The sequence below is a fragment of the Arachis ipaensis genome, chromosome B4, assembly GCF_059453495.1.
Source record: "Arachis ipaensis isolate K30076 ecotype BB chromosome B4, ASM5945349v1, whole genome shotgun sequence".
NCBI classification, from domain to species: domain Eukaryota; kingdom Viridiplantae; phylum Streptophyta; class Magnoliopsida; order Fabales; family Fabaceae; genus Arachis; species Arachis ipaensis.
In genome coordinates, this window is record NC_142439.1 from 131,330,091 (window position 1) to 131,337,375 (window position 7,285).

The 7,285-nt window shown below is 41.2% G+C and overlaps 1 non-coding gene across 1 annotated transcript; it reads left to right on the forward strand.

Annotated features, from left to right (window-relative positions):
- The first annotated feature begins 6,820 nt into the window (after positions 1-6,820).
- Positions 6,821-6,928, forward strand: LOC148569248 (small nucleolar RNA R71). The gene has a single exon (XR_015882335.1). It is a non-coding gene; the product is annotated as a small nucleolar RNA R71 (small nucleolar RNA).
- Positions 6,929-7,285: the final 357 nt, after the last annotated feature.

The following is a 7,285-nucleotide window of genomic DNA, read 5'->3' on the forward strand; positions in this document are numbered from 1 at the left end:
ATCTAGAGTAATCATCTACCACCACAAGACCATAGTGTTTACCTCCTAAACTTTGGGTTCTTGTTGGTCCAAAAAGATCAATATGTAACATCTCTAATGGCCTTTTGGTTGAGATTCCATCTTTAGGTTTAAAGGAGGATTTTACTTGTTTGCCCAATTAGCAAGCATCACAAGTAAGATCCTTATCAAATTTGATTTTTGGAATTCCTCTAACCAGATTTTTCTTAACTAGCTTAGAAATTTGGTACATGCTTACATGACCCAACTTTCTATGCCATAGCCATTTTTCAGATTCAAGAGATGTAAAGCATGTCACATTTTGTTCTTCTAGGTCCTCAAGAGTCAATTGGTGCACGAAATTGTGATCTCAGGCAACGGCGCTAAAAACTCTGTACGCACGTCTTAATAAATCGTTTGTCATTCACAACTTCGATACAACTAACCAGCAAGTGCACTGGGTCGTCCAAGTAATAAACCTTACGTGAGTAAGGGTCGATTCCACGGAGATTGTTGGTATGAAGCAAGCTATGGTCACCTTGTAAATCTCAGTCAGGCGGATATCAAATAGTTATGGAGTTTTCGAAAATAAATAATAAAATAAGGATAGAAATACTTATGTATATCATTGGTGAGAATTTCAGATAAGTGTATGGAAATGCGTTCGTCCCTCTGAACCTCTGCTTTCCTGCTGTCTTCATTCAATCAGTCCTACTCCTTTCCATGGCTGGCTTTATGTAAGGACATCACCATTGTCAATGGCTACTTTTAATCCTCTCTGGAAAATGGTCCGATGCACTGTCACTGCATAGCTAATCGTCTGGAGGCATCACCGTGGTCAATGGATGCATCCTATCCTCTTGTGAAAATGGTCCAAATGCTCTGTCACAGCACGGCTAATCATCTTGAGGTTCTCGATCATACTGGAATAGGATTCACCCTCCTTTTGCGTCTGTCACTACGTCCAGCACTCACGAGTTTGAAGTTCGTCACAGTCATTCAATCCCAGAATCCTACTCGGAATACCACATACAAGGTTTAGACTTTCCGGATTCTCATGAATGCCGCCATCAATCTAGCTTATACCACGAAGATTCTGATTAAGAGATCCAAGAGATAATCATTCAATCGAAGGTAGAACGGAAGTGGTTGTCAGGCACGCATTCATAGAGAATGATGATGATTGTCATGTTCATCACATTCATGTTGAAGTGCGAATGAATATCTTAGAAGCGGAATAAGTTGAATTGAATAGAAAAACAGTAGTACTTTGCATTAATTCATGAGGAACAGCAGAGCTCCACACCTTAATCTATGGAGTGCAGAAACTCTACCGTTGAAAATACATAAGTGATAATAGGGTAAGCATGGCCGAGTGGCCAGCCTCCCATGGAGGTCTCTAGATCTAAAAATGATCAAAAGATGTTCAAAGATGTCTAATACAATAGTAAACAGTCCTATTTATACTAAACTAGTTATTAGGGTTTACAGAAGTAAGTAATTGATGCATAAATCCACTTCCGGGGCCCACTTGGTGTGTGCTTGGGCTGAGCTTGAATGTTACACGTGCAGAGGCTCTTTCTGGAGTTGAATGCCAGGTTGTAACGTATTTCTAGCGTTCAACTCTGGTTTGTGACGTGTTTCTGGCGTTTAACTCCAGACAGCAGCGTAGAACTGGTGTTCAACGCCCTTTTACGTCATCTAAACTCGGTCAAAATATGGACTATTATACATTGCTGGAAAGCCCTGGATGTCTACTTTCCAACGCAATTGGAAGCGCGCCATTTTGAGTTCTGTAGCTCTAGAAAATCCACTTTGAGTGCAGGGAGGTCAGAATCCAACAGTATCAGCAGTCCTTCTTCAACCTCTGAATCTGATTTTTGCTCAAGTCCCTCAATTTCAGCCAGAAAATACCTGAAATCACAGAAAAACACACAAACTCATAGTAAAGTCCAGAAATGTGAATTTAACATAAAAACTAATGAAAACATCCCTAAAAGTAACTAGATTCTACTAAAAACATACTAAAAACAATGCCAAAAAGCGTATAAATTATCCGCTCATCACAACACCAAACTTAAATTGTTGCTTGTCCCCAAGCAACTGAAAATCAATTAGGATAAAAAGAAGAGAATATACTATAAATTCCAAACTATCAATGAAACATAGCTCCAATCAGATGAGCGGGACTTGTAGCTTTTTGCCTCTTGAATAGTTTTGGCATCTCACTTTATCCATTGAAGTTCAGAATGATTAGCATCTATAGGAACTCAGAGTTCAGATAGTGTTATTGATTCTCCTAGTTCAGTATGATGATTCTTGAACACAGCCATTTTATGAGTCTTGGCCGTGGCCCTAAGCACTTTGTTTTCCAGTATTACCACCGGATACATAAATGCCACAGACACATAACTGAGTGAACCTTTTCAGATTGTGACTCAGCTTTGCTAAAGTCCCCAATTAGAGGTGTCTAAGGTTCTTAAGCACACTCTTTTTTTGCTTTGGACCTTGACTTTAACTGCTCAGTCTCAAGTTTTCACTTGACACCTACACGCCACAAGCACATGGTTAGGGACAGCTTGGTTTAGCCGCTTAGGCCAGGATTTTATTCCTTTAGGCCCTCCTATCCACTGATGCTCAAAGCCTTGTGATCCTTTTTATTTACCCTTGCCTTTTGGTTTTAAGGGTTATTGGCTTTTTGCTCTTGCCTCTTGGTTTTAAGAGCTTTGGCTTTTTCTGCTTGCTTTTTCTCCTTTTTTTTCCATTTTTTTTCTGCAAGCTTTGTTCTTTGCTGCTTTTTCTTGCTTCAAGAATCATTTTTATGATTTTTCAGATTATCAAATAACATGTCTCCTTGTCATCATTCTTTCAAGAGCCAACATATTTAACATTCATGAACAACAACTTCAAAAGACATATGCACTGTTCAAGCATTCATTCAGAAAACAAGAAGCATTGTCACCACATCAATATAATTAAACTAAGTTCAAGGATAAATTCGAAACTCATGTACTTCTTGTTCTTTTGAATTAAAACATTTTTTCATTTAAGAGAGGTGATGGATTCATAGGACATTCATAACTTTAGGACATAGTTACTAAATACTAATGATCATGTAATGAAGACACAAACATAGATAAGCACTTAACATAGAAAACAAAAAACAGAGAATGTAAGAACAAGGAATGAGTCCACCTTAGTAATGATGGCGTTTCCTTCTTGAGGAACCAATGATGTCCATGAGCTCTTCTATGTCTCTTCCTTGTCTTTGTTGCTCCTCCCTCATTGCTTTTTGATCTTTTCTAATTTCATGAAGGATGATGGAGTGCTCTTGATGTTCCACCCTTAATTGTCCCATGTTGGAACTTAATTCTCCTAGGGAGGTATTGATTTGCTCCCAATAGTTTTGTGGAGGAAAATGCATTTGAGGCATCTCCGGGATCTCATGGTGATGAGCTTCATGCGTCTCTTGAGATCCATGAATAGGCTCTCTTGCTTGCTCCATCCTCTTCTTAGTGATGGGTTTCTCTTCCTCAATGGGAATGTCTCCTTCTATGAAAGCTCCAGCTGAGTAACATAGATGACAAATAAGATGAGGAAAAGCTAGCCTTGCCCCAGGAGAGGGCTTTTCGGCTATTTTGTAGAGTTCAAGGGAGATGACTTCATGAACTTCTACTTCCTCTCCAATCATGATGCTATGGATCATGATGGCCCGATCCACAGTAACTTCAGATCGGTTGCTAGTGGGGATGATGGAGCGTTGGATGAATTCCAACCATCCTCTAGCTACAGGCTTGAGGTCCAGTCTTCTTAATTGAACTGGCTTGCCTTTGGAGTCAGTCTTCCATTGAGCTCCTTCCACACATATGTCCATGAGGACTTGGTCCAACCTTTGATTAAAGTTGACCCTTCTAGTGTAGGGGCGTGCATCTCCTTGCATCATAGGCAAGTTAAACGCCAACCTCACATTTTCCGGACTGATATCTAAGTATTTCCCCCGAACCATTGCAATATAATTCTTTGGGTTTGGGTTCTTACTTTGATCATGGTTCTTAGTGATCCATGCATTGGCATAGAACTCCTGAACCATTAGGATGCCGACTTGTTGGATGGGGTTTGTTAGAACTTCCCAACCTCTTCTTTGGATTTCATGTCGGATCTCCGGATACTCATTTCTTTTGAGCTTGAAAGGGACCTCGGGGATCACCTTCTTCTTGACCACAACATCATAGAAGTGGTCTTGATGAGCTTTGGAGATGAATCTTTCCATCTCTCATGACTCGGAGGTGGGAGCTTTTGTCTTTCCTTTCCCTTTTCTAGAGGATTCTCCGGTCTTGGGTGCCATCAATGGTAATGGAAAAACAAAAAGCTTATGCTTTTACCACACCAAACTTAGAATATTGCTCGCCCTTGATCAAGAGAAGAAAGAATAGATGAAGAAGAAGAAAAGAATATGGAGGAGAGGAGGGAGAGGTGTATTCGGCCAAGAAGGGGAAGAGAGGGTTGTGTTGTGTGAAAATGAGGAAGAATGGAGGGCTTTATATAGGGAGGGGAAGGGGTAAGGTGAAGAGTTTTGGGGAAGAGTGTTTATGGGATTGTGTGAAAGAGGGGTGAGAAGAAGTGAGTGGAGGTAGGTGGGGATCCTGTGGGGTCCACAGATCCTGAGGTGATCCTGTGGGGTCCACAGATCCTGAGGTGTTCAAGGATTTACAACCTTGCACCAAATTAGGCATGCAAAATGCCCTTGCACACAACTCTGGGCGTTCAGCGCCAGATTGGTGCTTGTTCTGGGCGTTGAACGCCCATTTGTTGCCCATTTCTGGCGTTGAACGCCAGAACCATGCTTGTTCTAGGCGTTCAGCGCCAGCTCTTCTCCAGAGTGCAATTCTGGCGTTCAAACACCCAGATGCTGCCCATTTTGGGTGTTCAGCGCCAGAACCATGCTCTGTTCTGGCGTTGAACGCCAGCCAGATGCTTCTTACTGGCGTTTAAACGCCAGTGAGATCCTCCTCCAGGGTGTGATTTTTCTTCTGCTGTTTTTGATTCCGTTTTTAATTTTTATATTTATTTTGTGACTCCACATGATCATGTACCTATAAAGACATATAACTAATAAAAATATTGTTAAATAAAAATTGGGTTGCCTCCCAACAAGCGCTTCTTTAATGTCAATAGCTTGACAGTGGGCTCTCATGGAGCCTCACAGATATTCAGAGCATTGTTGAGACTTCCCAACACCAAACTTAGAGTTTGACTGTGGGGGCTCTGGTTGACTCTGCAGTGAGAGAAGCTTTTTATGCTTCCTCTCCATGTTTACAGAAGGATGACCCTGAGTTTTAAACACAAGGGAGTCCTCATTCAATTGAAGGACTAGTTCACTTCTGTCAACATCAATCACAGCTCTTGCTGTGGCTAGGAAGGGTCTTCCAAGGATGATGGATTCATCCTCATCCTTCCTAGTATCTAGGACTATGAAATCAGCAGGGATGTAAAGGCCTTCAACCTTTACTAATACGTCCTCTACTTATCCATAAGCCTGTTTTCTTGAATTGTCTGCCATCTCTAATGAGATTTTAGCAGCTTGCACCCCAAAAATTTCCAGTTTCTCTATTACAGAGAGAGGCATGAGGTTTATCCCTGAGCCAAGGTCACACAGAGCCTTTTCAAAGATCATGGTGCCTATGGTACAAGGTATTAGGAACTTTCCAGGATCCTATTTCTTCTGAGGCAATGTCAGTTGATCCAGATCACTCAATTCATTGGTGAACAAGGGAGCTTCATCTTCCCAAGTATCAATACCAAATAATTTGGCATTTAGCTTCATGATTGCACCAAGGTACTTGGTAACTTGCTCTTCAATAACATCCTCATTCTCTTCAGAAGAGGAATACTCATCAGAGCTCATGAATGGCATAAGGAGGTTTAATAGAATCTCTATGGTCTCTAAATAAGTCTCAGATTCCTTTGGTTCCTCAGAGGGAAGCTCCTTATTGATCACTGGATGTCCCAGGAGGTCTTCCTCCTTGGGATTCACGTCCTCTCCTTCCCTTACAGGTTCGGCCATGGTGATCAATTCAATGGCCTTGCACTCTCCTTTTGGATTTTCTTCTGTATTGCTTGGGAGAGTACTAGGAGGGATTTCAGTGATCCTTTTACTCAGCTGGCCCACTTGTGCTTCCAAATTTCTAATGGAAGACCTTGTTTCATTCATGAAACTTACAGTGGCCTTGGACAGATCAAAGACTAAGTTTGTTAAATTAGAGGTATTTTGTTCAAAGTTCTCTGTCTGTTGCTGAGTGGATGATGGAAAAGGCTTGCTATTGCTAAACCTGTTTCTTCCACCATTATTAAAGCCTTGCTGAGGCTTTTGATCCTTCCATGAGAGATTTGGGTGATTTCTCCATGAGGGATTATAGGTGTTTCCATATGGTTCACCCATGTAATTCACCTCTGCTATTGCAGGGTTCTCAGGATCATAAGCTTCTTCTTCAGAAGATGCCTCTTGAGTACTGTTGGATGCAGCTTGCATTCCATTCAGACTCTGAGAAATCATATTGACTTGCTGAGTCAATATTTTATTCTGAGCCAATATGGCATTCAGAGTATCAATTTCAAGAACTCCCTTCTTCATAGGCGTCCCATTACTCACAGGATTCCTCTCAGAAGTGTACATGAACTGGTTATTAGCAACCATGTCAATGAGTTCTTGAGCTTCTGCAGGCGTTTTCTTTAGGTGAATGGATCCACCTGCAGAAGTATCCAATGACATCTTAGCTAATTCAGACAGACCATCATAGAATATATCCAAGATGGTCCATTCTGAAAGCATGTCAGAAGAACACTTTTTTGTCAGTTCTTTGTATCTCTCCCAAGCTTCATAGAGGGATTCACCTTCTTTCTGTCTGAAGGTCTGAACATCCACTCTAAGCTTACTCAGCTTTTGAGGAGGAAAGAACTTGGCTAAGAAAGCCTTGACCAGCTTATCCCAAGAGTTCAGGCTATCCTTAGGTTGAGAGTCCAACCATACTCTAGCTCTGGCTCTTACAACAAAAGGGAAAAGCATGAGCCTGTAGACTTCAGGATCTACTCCATTAGTCTTAACAGTATCACATATCTGCAAGAATTCAGTTAAGAACTGAAAAGGATCTTCAGATGGAAGTCCATGAAACTTGCAGTTCTGCTGCATCAGAGAAACTAATTGAGGTTTCAGCTCAAAATTGTTTGCTCCAATGGTAGGGATGGAGATGCTTCTTCCATGTAAATTGGAATTAGGTGCAGTAAAGTCACC